General features: G+C 27.6%; 1 protein-coding gene and 1 long non-coding RNA gene across 3 annotated transcripts in view; one reads left to right on the top strand and one right to left on the bottom strand.

Annotated features, from left to right (window-relative positions):
• Positions 1 to 958, bottom strand: part of LOC139426459 (uncharacterized) — a 46,464-nt gene extending 45,506 nt beyond the window's left edge. Inside the window, exon 1 of the long non-coding RNA XR_011637730.1 lies at positions 769 to 958. This is a non-coding gene — a long non-coding RNA (uncharacterized lncRNA). The remainder of the gene's footprint in view (positions 1 to 768) is intronic.
• The window catches only part of LOC107455518 (protein eva-1 homolog C), a 253,195-nt gene that overhangs the window by 129,516 nt on the left and 103,115 nt on the right, over positions 1 to 20,564 (top strand). The window lies entirely within an intron of this gene.

Genomic DNA, 20,564 nt, shown 5'->3' with positions numbered 1-20,564 from the left:
TACCTGAAACTCGTTACAATTACAAACATTGGGCTTCTTTTTTTCAAAAAAGGAGCTGTTTGTATAAATTAAGGTCTAACTCTCCGAATTTTAAGGAAGTTTCTTAAATAGTTTTTAGAAGATGTGACTGAAAACATCAAATTTTGTTTGATTGCCAGGAGAAACAGAGATGAATTAAAAATTAAATTAGTAACACTTTGATATTTTTTTGATATTTCTTTGATATTTACGTTTTGATATTTTTTATTTCTGCTCTCTTTAGTAATTTGTGAGATTTCGTGAGAGTCGTTTTCCTCACCAATTTTTCTTTTGAGAAGGGTTCTATGAACATATTTTAAGATAGTTTTTTTTTTTAGTTTTTTACAATATTCCACATGCGCTTAATTTAATTTTACATAGTCAATATGTCAAATTCTGAGAGACAAAAGGACAATAAAGTGTACAATTTCATTTTATTATTAGTTTGCATCAAAAGCAATAACTTCACACAACTAACTTGGTTTAAAGTTTTGGGTTCGTAATTTTTTAATGCTTTTTTTTTTACTCAAGTTCAACAAAGTAATTTGAAAATACTCTTGATTTAATAATTAACTAATCAATAGTTTTTTTTAAAAATATCCAACCAGCCTTTAAAAAAACAACAACTGAAAAGTAGAATTAATAAGTTTCCGAAATAGGAAAAATAATTAACAAGAATAGTTAAATCAGTTAAATATTTAACACAGTTATTCCTTATTATTATAGGGACAATTCTAGTTCTTAACTTACACAGAATCTTCAGAAATATCCTCTTTCGCATACTTTTCCTTAAAGCGTTCCCAAGAAGACGCCTCTTTATCCCCTTGTACACCATATGTTACACCCAACAAAGTTTCCTTATTGTTTATGATAGTTCAGAAATCCTGGCTGGATTATTTATATATGGAATACAACCGAGATGTTCTTTTTTCACACAGTGACTAAGTGTTGTAGGGAGATAAAAGATTCTTTTTAAGAGGTGCTGTATACTTCTTTCGATTTACAGTGACGTGTGATGTTCTCAAGTTGAAAAAGTTTTTTGTTTGTTTACTTTTTTTTCATGTAAAGACTTATTTTGATCTATGTTTAGATAAAGATAAAAATGCATTTAGATATTGCATTTCAGTCGGATTTTTAATATATTAGTGTATGTTGCTTTTTAAGGTTATATCTTTTTATTAGAAATTTATAAACATTATTTTTTGCTTGGTAAAGTATCCCACGTTTAGTAAAATTACAATTTAATAAAATTATTTTTGATTATATTTAATAAAATTATATTTGATTGTATTTAATAAAATTGTCATAGATAATTAATTTATTAAAATTATAAATTTAAATTTATCAATTTATTGAAATTATAAGTGCTTTATAAAAGGAATTTAGTTAAGGAAAATGTTAAATGATACTTTAAAATGCCATTTAACATGTTTACTTTCTAAGACTTTTAATTGATACATATGTTCTTTTGGTTATTTTTTCGTATACAGATTTATTTAGATCTATGTTTAGGTCAAGATAAAAATACAATTAGATATAATATTTTTGTCACTTTTTTAATGTCTATGTTACTTTTTCTATGATACCGCTTATTGTTTTTTCATAAATAATGCTTTGGGCTCACAAAGCTTTTTAACTAAAAGTATTGTGTGGAATAATTATTCAAGCATGGCATATAAAAGAACTTAGTGTATGAACTTGTTAATTGACGCTTTGAACATCAAAGTACCTTTTGACATGATCTTCCCTTTAGATATTTTCAAGGCTCTTAAAAACTCAAAAGGGAAACAAATCGTAGACAATAGTTATAGTGATGAGCCATCACATTTCGAAAGCTGATATTTTTAATTTAAACTGTTACGATATCTTTAAGTGTATCGGGATTTATTTTATATTTTAATTTAGGTTATTTAATTCAATATTTATTTAATTCTATGGTTTATTTAATTGCCTTTTCTTTACTTAGGAAAAAATTTTAAGATAAAATGTATTTTCGATCCTACACTGTGTTGGAACCTGTTTGAGGTGATGTATTCGATCAAGTATGGGAAAAATCCCGGTTAAGGGGTTGAGATTAACCTTTGACCAGCTGGGTTTAATGTATGAAGATCATTGAGCTCCCCTTTTTAATTCATGATTGGTTAAAGAAATTTTAATTTGTTTTGATCTCCATCCTAATTTTAAGATGATTGGGATTTAAATTCTAAGAGGGTGGATTTTGGTAGAACAGTAGAAAAAAAAAAGATTTTTGGATAGTTGGAGAATTAGTAGAAAATGGATAGTTTAAAAAATTTGTTGAAAGAAAAAAAAAGTGAAAATAGTAAGGTTTTAGATGGGGTGCGTATTTAACAAAGGTAACAATGAAAATAATCTAATATGTTCTTCCAAGTTATGGTCATTAACCGCTTCCCTTAAAAATTGTTTTTGAAAAAAAAATGCAGAAGGTCAATACATTTTGTATTTTATTTGTAAATACAAGGAGCTAAAACAAAATATAATACACATGTTTTAAGATTGAAATTCTAATTGTTTTTTTTTTTGCTTCAAAATATTTTATTTATTATCAGTTTACAATCCAGAGCTATCTCTGGCAAATGAAAAAAGTTAAATATTAGTCTTTGTATGATAGTTTTTAAAGCAAGGGGCAAGGCAAAGTGATACTTACCAAATGCCAGAGAAGTGATTCGCCAGTTTTTCACTCTTTTTTCATTGTAAATTAGCTACCATCGTATATACAATCGTACAAAGCACGCGTGCTGTCCCATAATCCAACAGCAGAACTTCCAAACAAAACTTGGCAAACTTCCAATCACAGCAGATTATTTTTGTTTGTTTCCAGCCGAGTAAAAATGCAATAAAACAAAACGTACAGTTAAATTTTGCCACGTCCGTGTTTTCTCGTGATAATAAACATTTGCAATATATACATACATGAATTAACTCGGGATAATAAATATTTGCAATATATACATACACGAGTTAACTCGGGATAATAAATATTTGCAATATANCAGCCGAGTAAAAATGCAATAAAACAAAACGTACAGTTAAATTTTGCCACGTCCGTGTTTTCTCGTGATAATAAATATTTGCAATATATACATACACGAGTTAACTCGGGATAATAAATATTTGCAATATATATATACACGAGTTAACTCGGGATAATAAATATTTGCAATATATACATACACGAGTTAACTCGCGAAAATCAGGGAAGCAGTTAAGCACCTTCCTTTTCTATTTCTGTGGATTATATCTATTTGAAAATTGTAACTCACTTGGAGTAAAAGAATTATTAATTTTACATGTATTCACTTTTCTTCTAATTATTTTAAAAATTTGAAATAAAAGGTACGGTATATTATAATTTTGCGTAGTTTAATCGTCTGAGTAGTCTTTTTATTCTTCCACAAGTCAAGCTTAATACGTAACAAAAAGGCTCTTTTATTTTACTTCCGAGTATGAATTTTAGAATTATATAACAGTACAACACACACATAAATATTATATTCCTTACCTAAAATCATGACTTTTTTCTCTCTCAAAAAAATGATCCTGAACAATTTAAGAATAAAATGTTTCATAAAGTTGACCTAAGTCCTTTAAATGTTTAACAGATATTAAAAAATCGTTCTCTCCAACATCTTACCACCTAATTTATTTTTAACCTTCCTTATATAAATCAGATTAATTACTGCTATCAAATTTATTGAAACGGGGAATAAAATTTATGCACACCATTTTTTGAAAACTAGCTGTATCCACCAAATTTAAACAAATATTGACATATTGGAGCATGTTACTTCATGCAAGTTGTTGTTTAAACTAATGATACTTCCCATAAATTTAAATCTTTATTTTTAAAAGATAACTTAACCCGTAACTAACCATTTTCAAATAATGGCAATTTAAATACATTACACCTAGTTAAAGTTTCCTCTTAGATTAAAGTGCAATTAAGGTTTTCGATCTTCAGCTCATTTATCTTGACCACACACATGTTACCAGATCTGATTTTTAGAAATAGAAAGATTAAGCGCTAATTTAAAACAGCATGGATGTTGTAGTTTTTTGGGAGAAAACTAGAAGTATGACTTATTATTATATCCAGATTTATGTTTTTAAGGCAATCTTTAGCTTTTACAAAATAGTTAATAAGATATAACTTATATTAACAAGCATTTAATAGGTTTTTCTTTTAATTTACTTTTACTTACTATACCAGCAGAATTCCCAACACAATTATTAATTTTTAATCCTAAGATTTATAAAATCCAATGCAGGCTTTGTCTTTTATTTGATGCCATACATTAAATGTTTGCACAAACTCATTTAAAAAATTTATTTATTACTCTCTGTAAAAAGTAATTTTAACAATTAATAGTTGTTAAATAATACCGAATTAATAGTAGTTAAATAAAACTGAAAAGTCTATTGAACATGTATTTGAAGAAACTGGCTTTTAAACATTAATAAAATTAATAACGGTATTTAATTAAAACGGTGTATCAGATAAAATTTAAAAAAATCTATCAACGTTTAATTTATATTAAAAAATAATAATTATATTTTGTTGAAAATGTAACGCAGTGATATAAAATTTAAAATTAAATGAACGATAAATTGTTTTATCTAACTTTATCTAAAATAAAAATTTTACTGATTTTTTAGAATAATTTAAATTTTTTTTTCACTTTTCCATAACGTTTGAAATTTTAAAATAGTACATAATTTTTTGTTTAACTCTTGCAAAAATAAGAAAAATCTGTTCGAAAATACTAAGCAATTTTGCCTAAATTTTTATCTTCTAAGCTTACAAGAATGCCTTTTCGTTGTGACAAATGAAATTGTCAATTATTTGATCATTAGGGTTTCAGATTGTGTGCCGAAAGAAAAACAAGTCGAAAATATTTAAAGAAAACCAAACAAATGCACCACCGAAAGTGAAGATTATCTTATATTCTGTTCTTAATACATGGTTATCTTTTTCCAATGAATTCATATAAGCAATTAAACGATATTGATCATGCAACTTGAAAAGACTACTCTCTTTTTCTTCAATGCTGACTGATCGAGCAATCTCATCTTTTAGTTTTCTGCTCCTTCCTTCTTATTCCCTAATTAGTGTGCGCTGGAAGGGAAATTAATCTTCTGAAAATCCCTTTCTCTTCCCGTTCACCGCGTTGCTGATGATTACGATTCATCTACCGAATACTTGAGAAAATTGCTGTCGCAACGATTCTCTTTTATTTTTTTTCCCTCTGTTCTTTTTGCATTGGAAATGCCGATTTCTTTTACAGTTATGCAACTAAATCTTCTGCTTTTATTCACGGTTGAGGCTGTTTTTTTAATGGCGAGTTTTACTCAAGAAGACATTCAATAAGTTGTTCGAGCGAATGCTAATATTTGGGCCAGAAAGAATAACATTTTTTTTTACGTAAAAAGGCGGCTTGGATATTTTTTTTCTTCAATTGTTTTCTCGAATGAGAGTATTAAAGAGATGTGATATAAAAAAAGTAGTTAAATATAGGAAATTCTAGTTAAGTTAGACATATTAAGTTAGGTTAGACAGTGTAAAATAAACTCTAAAAACTAAGTTCACGTAAAGTTAGCTCTTAGAACTTCAACTATAAAAAGAATTTGAAATGAATAAGAACTTTTGATATGTTTATTTCCTTTATCTCTTTTATTTGTAACATTCTCATTAAACTCAAAAGAAACGTTTATTTCATACAGTTTATACATTTTTTCCTGCATTGTTTTTTTTTTTTCATTTTATTTTAGTTTTTGTTTCTTAAAAGACAGCTTGAATATTTGTGTCTTTAATTGTTTTTTATAATAAGAGTATTAAAGAAATTTGTAATAAAAATAGTTAGATATGGGAAATTCTAGGCAGTTTAAGCTCGGTTTGTCAGATTAAGTTTAGTTAGACAGTGTTAAGTAAACAGTGTTATGCATTGTTCATGTAAAAGTTCATGTCATAAGTTCAAGCAAAATAAACTCTGAGAACTCAGTTTTTTTTCTTTTTTTTTAAATAAAAAGATAAAAATAATGAGAACTTTTTATTAGTTTATTTTTTTGATCTCGTTTATTAAGAGTATTTTTAAAAAAAATTGAACTCAAAGTTTATTTTATACAAACTATATTTTAGTTCCTTATTTTCTACATATTTTCACATTTTATTTTTATTTATTTTTCATCCAATTTATTTAGTTCGGTATTTATTTTTGAAGAAATTTAATTCATGTCCTAATTCCCATACTAATAATTGCGTTTCAATCTACTTATAAAAATTCTGAACATTTTGGTTGCCAACGATTTTATTCATACGTAGTTCTGCAACTGAATAATTTGCTTTTATTCACGTTTGAATCTGATTTTAAATGGAGAGTTTTACTCAAGGACACAATTGTTCAAGTAAATGCTAACATCTAAGCACCAGCAAAATAACATAATTTTTTTTTTGTTCTGAAAGAACGGCTTTAATATTTTTCTTTAAATGTTCTCCGAAAGAGAGTATTAAATAGATATATAAAAAAGATGGTTTAAAAAACTGAGTTCATATTTAAAGATAAAAATTACGAAAAAAAGGAATGTATGCTGAAGATAAATTATTCAACAACTTATTTTTCTCTCATTTAGTAGTAGCAATTTTTGAAAATAGGGCATACGAGGAAGGTTAATATTTTCTCTTCATTACTTTGAACATATTTTTTTTAAATTTAACTTTTTTTCTTATTTATTCTAGGAATTTTTTTTCTGAAAATTTTATCTCTTTTCTATTTGAAAAATTTGTTTAATTTACTAAAAGATGGTATTTTACTTCCGGAAGTTTATTTTTTGCAGTGGAAATGCAGACGTCATTAGTTATTTTATAATATATAAATATATTTGAGAAAAAAAAATAACAATGCATTTATGTAAATATTTCTTACTTTTATGCATGAGATAAACAAATAGAATTAATAAAGTGTGATGATGCGATACGTAGCACGATATCGTTGTGCGGATGTAATGCTATTAGAGGAAGCCTATACCAGCCATGTTAAAGTAATGATCAAAAGTCTGTAATGATCTGATCGTAAACACGCTGTATTTGCATTTAGAGACGAAATATTGTAATGCTTCTTAAATTAAACACACTATCGTTTGTATGCATTTGTTTTCTTCCCAGTATTTCTAAAAATTAACAAGTTAGTGGTTAACTTCGTTGATGATCGTAGGTAATTGTTGTTAAAACTGGCGTTGATTGGGATATTATTATGTTGCTCCTTATTCGCATCGATGACTAAATCCAATGGAAAATTCTCCCAGTGGTAGAGTTCCTTTGCTGTTGGACTAACCGTGGGAGTTATCTTAGTTTTTCTCTCCCCGTTAAATAAAAATTTGGGATAGTTTCTCTAAAGCATCTTCCATGAATGTAAGTATTTGTCCCAATGCATCATTTAAGAGTTCTTTTGTCTTCTGAATTGGGCTCAAAACTATAATACAGTAAATTTGAATGTTAGTCAAATGTTATAGTCATGTCTCAATAGCGGAAATAAATTGCTTTGTTTTGTATATATGTTTGCCTTTGTGCAAAAAATATACAAAATAGATATTTGCCGTCTACACAGTAAAAAGATCCAAAAAAAAATTATGGTATTAAGTACCGGCACTTTGGGTACATTATTCGTACAATCCATTTCATCGTATTATCCATTTATACCGTAAAATATTACATCGTAATATTTTAAAATTACGTAATATATCTTATTCGATATATTAATACTGTATAAATATTCAGTTATATTTATTTAATTAGAGTAATTCAGTGATTTTAAGGTAATTTTTAATGTTAAAAGTACGGAATATAATTTTTTTTCCGTAAAATGTTTCGTTAAAAATGGATTTTATGGTAACAAGTAAGGTAAAGTAAATTAAATGTGTATAAACATCATAGTAACTATAAATAAAGCGTAATTTCTTATTAACCAATATATACCAGTAATTTTATATTAAGCAAAATATAAGAATATTTATATGGTAATCTTTTATACCGCATTGAGTGATTGGATCATTAGAAAATGGATAAAATTTTTAAAGAATCCTATTATTTTTCTAATTAGTCAATTACAAAGTATATTTAATGTTTATACGTTAATTAATACGTAGTATGATTATACTATAACTATTTTCTAAGATAATTATATTTAAGGATGTTTATATGATAATTATTACAGTAAAAATTACAGCTTATAAAATTTTTTGTTCCGTAGCATGTTCCAATAAAAGTGGATTTTACTGTCAAAAGTATCACTACCCTGAGATCAAGCACTTTTTACTATAATTTAGTACAGCGTTTATCATAAATTAATGTTAAATGAGTACAAGCATAACAGTCAAAATAAATAAAATGCAATTTTTTAATAACCAATATGGACCGGTAATTTGAAATTACATGAAAATAAGCATATTTATCTATATATTTTTGACTTAAATTATTAGAAAACTGATAACATTTCTAAGTAATTTTATTATTTTTTCTAATTAGTTAATTAAAAAGTATATATAATGTATAGTTCCGCTTTCAATAACGAAGTAATATTTGTTGCAAGGCAGCATATATAAGCAGCTAATTCAATTTTCGAAAAGCTTATTAAATACACAATCCCAAATTAATCAGATACTACTTCTAGTCACTCAGAAACTATCAAAAATAATATACTCCCTCCTACAGAAAATAGAGAATATCGGATAAAATAAACATAAATCCACAACGGATAGGAGTTATGTTTATCTTGCTACTCTCGTGCCGGAAATAACTTCGCATAACTTCTTCCTCTTTTCATCAGGAATTACGTATTATCGGAAATGAATATCATAACAAAGAAAATTCATAATAACATAATAATAAGCTGCTGATAGTAAGGTGACAAGAAAAAAAAGCAATGTGCATTTTCATGCTTATCAATTTAAGGATAACAATGAAGACCTTTCGCCAAAAGAAGTAATGGAACAAAATTTGGCGCTAAGCTCTTTTCACAATCCCTTGTCCTAAAATGGAGTAATACAACTTTCTGCTCTTTCCACTGTAATTAGAGAGTCGATGGTGTGAAAATTAATCTTTCCGTAACGATTAAAATTTCAGCGCTTTTCTAGGGGATTTTGAGATAAGGGAAGTATTTCAAACCATGTGCACTGATTACCCAAAAGAAGGATTGAAGGTGAGGGGGGGAGGACTTTTTTTTCCCTCCTTAATATCATCATTTCATTTCCGTCATTTTCATGGGCGTGATTTCCCCATACAATTTTGTTGAAAGACGGTGATAGTAGTTAAAGCTTCAAATTACTTTTTCGCTTTTTGCCATTCAATTAAAATGTAGGCTTATTGAAGATGACAGAAAGATTAAATATATTTCTGTCATCTTCGATAAAGCATAATACTTCTGATATTGAGGCGTCTAGATTATTTAAGAGTATATTTTTTATTAAATTAAAGCATACTTGAAATAATAGAAGTTATATTTTTGATTTACAGATGATTTACAACTTTGATTTAGTGATAATTTATTTTATTTCATAAAAGGCGTTGAGCAGCAGACCCAATTCTGAGTTTACGATCATCAATTTTCAATTTGGAAGACACGTAACTTTGAACTGAACCCGTAAGAGAAGAGGACTCTTGGATCAAGGGTTGGTATAGACTAGTCTTCGTGGAAGACTCTTTTTTGATTGAACTTACCAACATTTGCGTTACATGGAGAAGGGAAAATCCGGAAAACTTCCCATGGTTGGCCCACTGTGAAGTTGATTCTAAACCATGATCCGTCTAGCACTGATGATATTTTACATCAGGACTCTGGTCAGTACGACCCGGGAGCAGAATAAGTATAAACTAGCCACCGCTGGGATTCGAGCCTGGGTACCTCATTGAGAGACAAACACTCTATTTCCTGAGCCACCGTAATTCTTGTAAAGTTTCCAAGGTATTATAATACTCATACTCTAATTGTTGATATATTTTTTCCCAAGATCGAGTTCAGGTTAAGAACATTTAATTAGATATAGTGTTTAATTAGATATAGTTTTAATTTAGCACAGACAACATTACTAACATTAAATTATCTCCTACAAAAGAAACAAGGAAGATACAACAATATTAATGCCAGAGATGTCGTTTCATTTAAAAGAACCATAGTTGCTGATAGATGCGGCCCAGGATCGAATTTTGGGGAAGATTGGTTAACTTGTAAATTGCTACTAGTCCGTGCTGACATTAAATTATCCCCAATAAATGAAAAATTACGAAATTAGATTTTTTTGAAACTCTTTAAGTAACGCAAAAACTGATTTATTTCTTTTAAAAGAGCAAGGTAACGACAATAAGTTCCATTAGATATTTGAAACAGGATTTCTCTTGTCTTCAGAGTTAGATTACCTTAGAGATTGAGTTACGGAATTACTGCAATTGCCTTTTGGTACATATAGATTTATAGCATTGTATCATACATTCACAATTCACATGAATTACTTTTATCTAATGATACAATTGCTGAAAAAAGCAGTTATCATAGTATATATTAATATCCTCGTGACAAAATGAATAATAATCAGCTACTCTGTGGAACGAATATCTCATCTTGAAACTTCAGAATGCAAGCGAAATGAAGTCTCAGTTTGAAGTTAATTTTGAGTAATTGAAACTGTCGATTTGTTTAACCTCATTGCCAAGGTATTTATCATAACACTTAGTAAGTTACCTATAAATTTTTAGTTTTTATATTAATTATATGAATGTAAGCAACGATAGGTTTCTTAATAAATAAGCATTGATATTTATTTTTACTTCGTATTTGATTGCAAAGAAACAAGTTTCACAAGCAAATAAAATAAGTAATGAGATGAGTTTCCGAAGTTATTATCAAAAGCGATCCAATTCAAAGATAAACTAGAATCAGAAATAATCCATTCTAAGCCAATGTACTAAAGAGTATAAAGACCAAACACCATTGGATAATATTTCGCTTGAAATAGACTCAAAGCAATAAGATTTGATCCGAACATGTATTCTTCATTTTTATTTGTTCTATGGCCCATCACAATTTTATTATTTTCTTTATTGCTCATTTTATCCTGGAACTTTGAGCAGAAGCAATGAAAGAAAACATGGTGAATGCCCTGGATTTACTGAAATCTCGATTTATTTCATGCCCTACGTTTGTTGTATTGTGGATAGTATCTCGGATGCTATTGATTAGATTGAGCGCTGATTAGACGTCTATCCTAATTCTCGAAAGCAATCTTAAGACCATAAATCTTTTTTTTTCCATTCTTTCTCTTTTCGAATTCGATTGAGATAGAGCTTATGGAACAATATTTAAGAATACATATAAAGTAAGATTATTTTAATGCTAAACTTATTGTCATCATTCAATTTAAATTGCACGAAAAATAGAAAAATGTAGAAATTTCATATGAAAAATATAAATTTTGAAATTAGTTTTTTTTTCAGTCGGAATTTTTAAATTACGATTTAAAATTCTGTCATAATTCAGTTTTTCGAAAAATTCTGCCATAATTCAGTTCAAATTTATGAATTCTGCTCATTCCTTTCTGTTCAAACTTTGAAATAAGTTTAAAAATTTTCAGTTCTAAATGTACTAGCAAAATTGAAATTTTCGCACCATTATTAACACGAAAAATTTGAAAAATTTTTCATTGTTTACAAATTCATTACAGATAACTTTTTGTTAACCAAAATCATAACAAGGAAAAAGGAAAATCAAAAATATTTATTGCAAAAATATAATTATAATAATCATCATAAATTAGATTGACAAAAGGATTTAAAGATTTCTATATCACCCATATATCATTAAAATAAGAACAATATCATAAATGTTCCCTTATGTTTTGACACCTAATCTTTATTTACCGTTGCCTTTAGGCTCTTTAAATAACATTTATCAGTTTCAAAATACATATGGGGTACATTTATAGCAGCTAGTCAATCATTCAAGTGAATATCGATTCCGTATATTTTCCGAAATTCTGTTTCGATATTTTTTTTGCAGACTTTATATGTAAGCACTTCATCTGGGGAATATTAATAATGTTTTGATTGGAACACAAGATTTTACAAGATTAAATTTACTCAACAAACTTAGATAATCGATTGTCAGTGGTAAGCTGAAAAAAATAAATTTCATGACTTAGAATATATTACTGGATTCATTTATTTTCCTTAAATGCAATTCAATGAGGGTTTTTTTTCTTCAAAAGTAGTGTTATTTTATACCCATAAATTTTCATAGATTTATTTGCGTCTTTTCTAAACATTAATTTGAAGTAAGTTAAGTTCAATTTCTGAAAAACGAGGTCACTGCAAAGGAGCGGAAGGACCCTCTTATCTGTTAGGTCAATGATTCGTAATTTAAAATGTCGTCTGCATTAATTAATTAGCATATTTGACGTCACAGCTTCGAACTATTATGATTTAGTCCCAGAACGGGAAGATCCGATCATTAGATCAAATGTTATTCAGGGTGGTCCGACGTTTTTGCGCACTGTACGCATTTGTAGTAGTATATCCAATTTTAATTTTTATGCAATTTCCCTTGTTTCACTATTGTAGCAATTTGAAAAGATCAAAAGCTGGAATTTTAATTGTTTTAGTATTTTAGCCTCCTGCACCTTTCAGAGTTTCCACAATATTACAGCGTTTCTTACTATATTAAAAACATTGACAAAAAAAATGATATTTAAGCCAATAAAACTGTTTTTAAGATTGATTACTAAGAGTAAGTTCCTAATATTTCAGTTGTTGCTTTACCGTGTTAAATAGATTGATTGAACTAAATCAAACTGATCAATTAGTTTTCAAAATTGATAGCATCGTGAGAGATCCTAATATTGCACTTGTGTGTTTTTACCGAATGAAATAGATCAATTTATTTAAAATCAGGTGTAAAGTCCTGATATTGCAGTTTCATGTTTTTACTCAAATAAATAGAGTCATTGCTCTTTAATAATTAGGCTGATCAAACAATTTTCATGATTAATTGTATAGTGAAAAATCCTGATAGTGCAGCCTTAACATTTTACTTTGCTAAATAGATTAATTTGATTGTGATAATTAGGATGATCAAACAATTTTCAAAATTTATTTTTCATTCAATAAATAATAAATGTTTAACCCTAGTGATAACCTAAGTACGAAAAAGCTTTTTTTTAATTTTTTTTTTATTTTTTATTATTTTTTTATTTAAACGACTTAAAACTCCTCATGCACCACAAAGTATAGCATGAGGCTTACAGTTGTAAGTAGAAAATAAAAAGAAGAGAAATGTACAAATTTACATTAAAAACAAAATTCCGCAAGGCCGCAAGACTTTCTATACTTTTGACCAGTTCTGATAAGACTGGTGGCCAACAAATAGAAAGACGTCTCAAATCAGTCTTTAAATTCATTCGGAAATTCGCATACAGACTACAATTTTTTTTTTTTTAGAGGAGACATTGTAAAATTTAAAATATTATTATTTTAAGTATTGAATTAAGTTTCTAATGAAAGAACATTAACCAATTCAAGAATAAAAACAACCAGTTTAACAGTTAGTTAAATAAACCATTTCATTAAAAAAAAATTAACCCAATTAAGCAATATACTTTTCAGGAGATTTGAACGCAAAGAACGATTTCTGATAATAATTAAAAAAACAGTGTTGTGGTAAAAAAATAAGTATGCCTTTGGTTTTTACGGACTTCTCTATTTTGTAATTATTTCCATGCGATTAAGTCTTCTCCATTCTCGAGTTTTTTCAAACTGTATTCAAATACTAAAAAAAAAATTAAAAAATTGAGAAATAGCAAAATAAAATACCGTTTTCCTTTAATCATTTCATAATTAAAATACAATAAATGATATTTTTAAAAACATATTTAAAAAAGTAATTTTAGAACATTAATTTGCATGTCATAACATAAAACTAAAAATATTCAAATATATATGTATTTTTTATTTGTTGACATTAAAAACAAATGACGTTTTGTTGTAACTTAAACTAAAGTGTTTAACACAGCAAAAAACTACTGCATAAAGTACCTGTACATTGAAATACGAGTATCCACACTTTGAATTTTCTTTTTTGTTCTTAGTGTGTTTCCCAAAAGTCATAAAACACCAGAAATGTGGAATAATAGATACCTCCTGGGTATGTGCCAATTTAAAGGATGATAGCTTTAGCATCTTCCTTTGCAACGATCCTACGTCCTCGGGAATGCATAGTTTGTATTTTCTTCGAAAGTACTAACTTTAGTGACTGGCTTGTTATTCGTTAGAGAAAAACAAAAATTCTCTGTAACAGTTATCAAATTTATGCAAGTATTTTTTTTTTTGAAGAAGCACTGTTGTATTCAAACGTAGAAAGAGTATACTTTATGTTGCATTTGAAAGAAAAGCTAGATAACATGAATAAAGCACAAATAAAAAATCAATAACACGTAGACAAAAACAGATAAATTAATTTATTGATGAACAGAATTCAGTCCGTCACCCTTCTATGACTGTTCAACACAGGAATTCAAATCGGAGGTTTGAGTTTGTTTATTTTAAAATCATTTAACACTGCATTTATATCCCTGACATCGATTCCTGGGAATCATTTCATAGTTTGAAAATTCTGAATTTATTCGTTAATCACCATTTTAGTATACCATATTTTCTTGATAGATCTTTTATAGCCCTACATAGTTCTAAGTAATAACATAGTAAGTAACTACTACATAGTTCTACATAATAACTACATATATCAAAGTAACTACATAGTTCTAATCGAAGATTTGGTTTTTTTCTGCAAAAATCCCTTAAGACTCCTCTGCAGCTAATGATATCGATTTCTGGGAATCATTTCATATTATGGAAAATCTTAATTATTTAGCTATTGATCTTTCTTGCATGTCATTGTTTCCAAATTTATTTGCTTTGCTAGTTTTTTGGACATTTGTAAACTTTACACCTTGAGTATTGCAAATTATTTCANTGTAAGTGGGGGGGGGGGTGATGAAACTTATAATTGAAAACTGGGCCGTGAATACTGAAAGGTTGAGAACCGTTGCTTTAATTACAAGTACATGATGCAACAGAAAAAAACTGGGCAAAGTTATTGCACAATGGAATAGAAGTCATTTGATTTCTTTTAAATCTGCGTGGTCATTTCCTTTTGTCTACCAATACGAAATATTTTATAATGTATCCCTTTGTTAATTCCTTTAATTACAAAATATTTTATTTTAAATCTCGTACGTTATTCATTTTTTCCTTAATGTCAAGCAAAAGATCTATTATTTAAGAGTTGTTTAAGCAAAGAAAATGTCACTGTGAAATCTTTCGTCTGCTCTGTGCTCTCTCTCTAAGTTTGGGCTCTAAAGCGATCGAAGACCATTGCTGAAAATTTCCAAGCGTTTGCTCCTCTGGATTGAATTAAAAGGCTTCCACTTTTAAACCAATTAAATTTCTTTATTAAAAAAAGTCAACTCTTATTATTATCTGTTATATTTTGTTTATTTATTTTTAATAAAATTTGATTAATACTACTTTGTCCAGTTTTGTTTTAGCTATGAATTTTGAATTTCACTTTAACTTTTTATCACATGTTCCTGATGTTTACATTGAGTCTCCGACAGATGTCCTCCAAACGTTATCAGTCCACCGAGACATCTCTCTTAGTCCAGTTCTTTACTTAGAATGACTTTTTGGCTTCCACTTTTAAACCAAATAAATTTATCTATTCATAAAAGTCTACTCTTATTATGATCAGTTATATTTTGTTTACTTATTTTTAATAAAGTTTCAATAGTAATATTTTGTCCCGTTTTGTTTTAACTATAGATTTCGAATTTCACTTTGACTGTTTATCACATGTTCCTGATGTTTACATTGAGTGTCCGAGAGATGTTCTCTAAACGTTATCAGTCCACCGAGACATCTCTTTTATTCCTGCTCTTTACTTAGAATGACTTTTTGGCTTTGACGCATATGGTTTGCTCTCACATAAAAACACCATTGGACAAGAAATTCGTGGAAAGTCTTTTATTTTTTCCCCATCCATTGGCATTTGAGTATTGAATGTACTAAGATGAGGAAATGAAAAAAAAAGGCCATCACCAAAAAAAAAATGTTTATTGAAGAAAACATTTTTTTCTTCCTTTCCTATGCTTTCCGCCTTCTTTCGTTTCCTTGTCTTGCCTGCAGGTATGTTAACAAAAAAGGGCTCTGATAAATATGATAAAGGAAAGGTTTTTTTCTCCTTTTTATCTTGGATATTTTTCGGCCTTGCGGAAAAGCCACAGCCCTTCTGGGCCCCATCATTTGTTTTGTGTGGTTGCTCATAAAACTCTAAGCTTTCTGTCGATTTCTTGTCATTGCTGTGGGATAAATAAATTATCCTAAAATAAATTTAAGTACAACGGACTTCAGCTTCTAATAATAAATTTGGTAAATTGACTATAAATCTTGCACAAAGTAAGAATGTTCCTTTCACCAGAATATCTTTTATTAAAAAAAGGTTTTCTATTAAACAGCGGATATTGGACTTATGAAACTTGAAATTTTACTTTACGATGGAATTCAGATTTAGGAAAATAAATTATTTTCTACTTTTACTCTCAATTACAAGTGTTATTGTAAATAATAAAAAGGTTTTTTGAAATAATAAAAAACATTTAAACCTAAAATGAGAAAAATGGAACTAAAAATTTTTTTAAGTAAAAAAAACTGTTTTAAGCTTTTAATTTAATTAAATTAGAATAAAATTGCAATAGATAATTTAAGAATGAATTTTTACTTTTATGAATAACCGATTTTTTTTAATATTTTGTTATTCATGCAGATTTCTTAGACAACGTAAAAGAATGCATGTTTATGTTGTTTATGATATCCAACTACAGCACGTTCCACAATTGCAATCATCTGTATGTATTTTAAAATTTCATGTAAATACGCGTATTATTAAAGAGCTAATGATTGATAACTAAAGCAATAAAAAAAACATTTTTTTTTCGAAAAAGTTACCTACTTCAAAGGTCAAAAGGATAAAATCAACAAAAACCAGTTTGATTGCGACACGGAATTTTTAGGTATTTCAAATATTTGCCTTTCATCTTTTTTCCACTTCCTCGGACTATGAAACATGTTTTGGTGTTCTTAATCCTGGTTTTCTTGTTAATATTTCTTCAGGGTTGGTCAATTTTTTTCCTCCTTTTATTCATTAAATATTAATTTGTATTCTCGATTATGTATTCATTTTTCCTTTTTCAAAATGTATTTCAAATCCTTCAAAACGTCAAATTTGGTGATGTTTTAGTCACTTATGATTAGGACATTAAATGTGGTATTTATAAAATGCACTGTTTAAAACATTTAATACAATTATATATTGAGTGTAAGGTTAATAAATTTTATTGCCTTATAAATTTAGGTTGGGTAAAGAAATGTCTTAAATATTACAAAATTTTTTTTTTAAAAATCTCAAAGTCGATTTTTTGGAAGTTTTGGGGTCACTAAATGCGGTGATTATGAGATGTGATGCTTAAAGCATTTACAATTAAAACATTAAACGTGGTGTTTATGAAAGATACTACTTGAAGTCAAGGCATTAAATGTGGTGGTTATAAAGTACACCGTTTAGACATTTATGAATAATATATTAAGTTAGAAATGAAAATTATATTGCTTAATAAATTTAGGTTTGGTAAAATAAGGTCTTAAATACTTGAAAAAAACATCAACATTGATCTTTTGAAAGTTTAGGGGGACTGACATCCCTTAAGACGATTATGATTATGAAATACTCTGCTTCAGTGTTATGATTAAGACATTAAATGTATACTTTGTACAATGTTTACATTGTTAATCAATATAATTTCACAATCAGAACTAAAATATTAAATTAATTTATTTATCACACCAATTGATGTAAACTATTAACCACAGTTAACACCTTAAAATTATTCCTGTGTGCGCTATTAGATAATTTCTTTCTTTTCTTAAAAGACCCTTTTTGCACTGATACACTGTTTTTCCCTCTTTTTATTGTGTCCTTAATTTACACATTTATTTTAAGATGCAATCAAACTAAAAAAATAGTTATACTCCATTTGACGTTTGAAAGAGAAAAAAATTAAAGACATAATTTATTTTTTTGTAATATTTAATGTCACGCATTTAAACAGCTGAAAGAAATAACTGAAATCACTAATGTCAACGCTGTCAAATTCGATTAACTTGTGATTGTTCAGATTTCTTTTATTTTATTCAGAGCAAGCAGAATAATTGATGAGATGAAAAACTAAAACGAAAAGCCATTATAGACATGTTTGAAGTTTGTTAAACATCAAACCGTTGAACATCAAACTGATCTCTGAGTAACTGAAATTGAGAACAAGCTTTTCATTCCATTAACTTAAATTTTTAACTCTTTACTTTAATGTCAAAAAGCCAAAAAAAGGGAGAAAAAAAACAGCATAAATATTTTTTTCTTCAAATTTAGTGACTAATATAATATTTAAGGTTTTGTTAAAATCTAATGAGTTAATAATTTAGCAAAAGTGCGCTTTAAATTTAATAAAAATAACGCATAAAGGTTACAATATTTTTTATGTTAAAAATCAATTTACTGTACATAATAATATTTATGAATTTTGTTTTATCATTTATAAATATATATGCCATTTTAGAAGTGGTGTTTTTTCGTAATTAGAATATTTTTTCTTAAACATCGCATCTATTTATATTCTTGGAAAAGAAATATACATATATAAAAACGAAAGGGAGAGTATGTATTTCTTTTATCGTATATTTTTTATGTCTCTTATTACTCCAGCAACGTTTTTTTAAGAGTAATTTCCAAATACATTTCAATCATCGCATCTTTTTATATAATTGAAAAAAAGAAATATATCAGAAAATAACCAAAAAGATAGTTCGTATGTCTCTTATTGTATGTTTTTTGTGTCTCTTATAACTCCATCAAACACTTGTGTTCAGATCTTAAAATTTAAATATCGGGTGTAAGACGTAAATTTTATCCCCACCTCAAAAGTCGTTCAAAAAATTGAATTTGTTTCTTGGGAAGGTAGCTTGCGAAAATCGAATTTTTCTCTGAGATTTAGCGTTGCAGTTGTTCCAATGTAGGCTCTAAATGTTATTTTATCTTAATAATAAAAAAGATAACATTTGGGATGTTTACTGGTTTATAGCTCAATATAACAATGAAACGTATTTCATGAAAATTGTAGTATGTTTTTGCAAAGTTATTTATCTTTTCTTTTTAATGGGCGTTAGTATAATTATAGTCAATTTGAATGATATGTTGAGACGATACCACAGAATTGATATTTTGAAAGCTATGCGAAACCACGTGTTTAATTTGTTTATAGTGAAAAGCTTTTGAAACATATATTTTCAAAAATCCTAAATAATTTGAAGCACAAATTAGATATTAGAGTACTAACAATGTGGTATATTTTGACTATTAAGTGCTATGCAAAATCATTAGCACCAATTTGACTGACGAAGAGTTAATATTCAAAATGGATGCGAATATAATTATATCTCACTTTTGATGAGTTAAATTATTTTTAGAGTCATCTTTATAGCCTCTGAGAAGGCCAACTAATAATAATAGAAAAAAATTCATTATTTTAAAGTTTTTAGTTTTTATGGTATATGCCCTTAAGTGTTATGCAGGATTGTGTTCTGCGTTTTGCACTTTTTTATTCTGCATTAGAAAGGGCAATTGGCTAGTTAGATTAGAAATCAGTAGCAAGGGTAGTTATTATTCTTTTCTCATGAACCAAACTGAAATATATGGACTGAAAATATGGTTTTTCGAATACACAAATAATCCCATTTATATTAAGAAAGTATTTTTACCTCCTAAATTATTTAAATTATTTTAAGTACTAAGGTATAATATGCTAATATATATATATATAAGTATATTAGATTGTTATAAGTTAGCCTAATAAAGTTCAATTTTAAATTTTTTAAAGGCATAAAAAGTCCTCTTTAAACATAATGCATAAAGTATTTTCAAATCAGTATAATATTTCGACAATTATTTCTTTCAAAATGAAATTTAATTTTACACAGTTAAGGAAAGAATAAAGGATTTAACATTTACTAGAGAAAAAAAAATCATTTTAGAATACTCGTTTTAAAAATGCTGATAAGATTCATTGTTTAAACTTCAAAATTCGATTCTGTTTACTATGTCTGTATCTTTTTTATCAATTTAATTGAATATTTTGAGTAAAGAAATCAGAAAAGGATCAAAAGGTATTATAATAGAATTGTGACAGAATGACAAGGAAATCCTCTCAGACTTTTCGAGTAAATTTTATTTCAAGGAACACGGTTTTTATTTTATTCAAAGTTTCAATTTTTCTTTTGATTTTTGTTTCTGAAGCTTTGAATAAGTATTTAAATGTGGATTTTCTATCGAAGCATATAAAATATCCGAATAGCATTTAGGTTAATAATTTACCAATGGGACATCCCA

This window comes from Parasteatoda tepidariorum, chromosome 9 (assembly GCF_043381705.1).
Source record: "Parasteatoda tepidariorum isolate YZ-2023 chromosome 9, CAS_Ptep_4.0, whole genome shotgun sequence".
In the NCBI taxonomy this organism is placed as follows: domain Eukaryota; kingdom Metazoa; phylum Arthropoda; class Arachnida; order Araneae; family Theridiidae; genus Parasteatoda; species Parasteatoda tepidariorum.
Note: the sequence above shows the minus strand (reverse complement) of the source record. Positions and strands in the feature narration are given on the sequence as shown.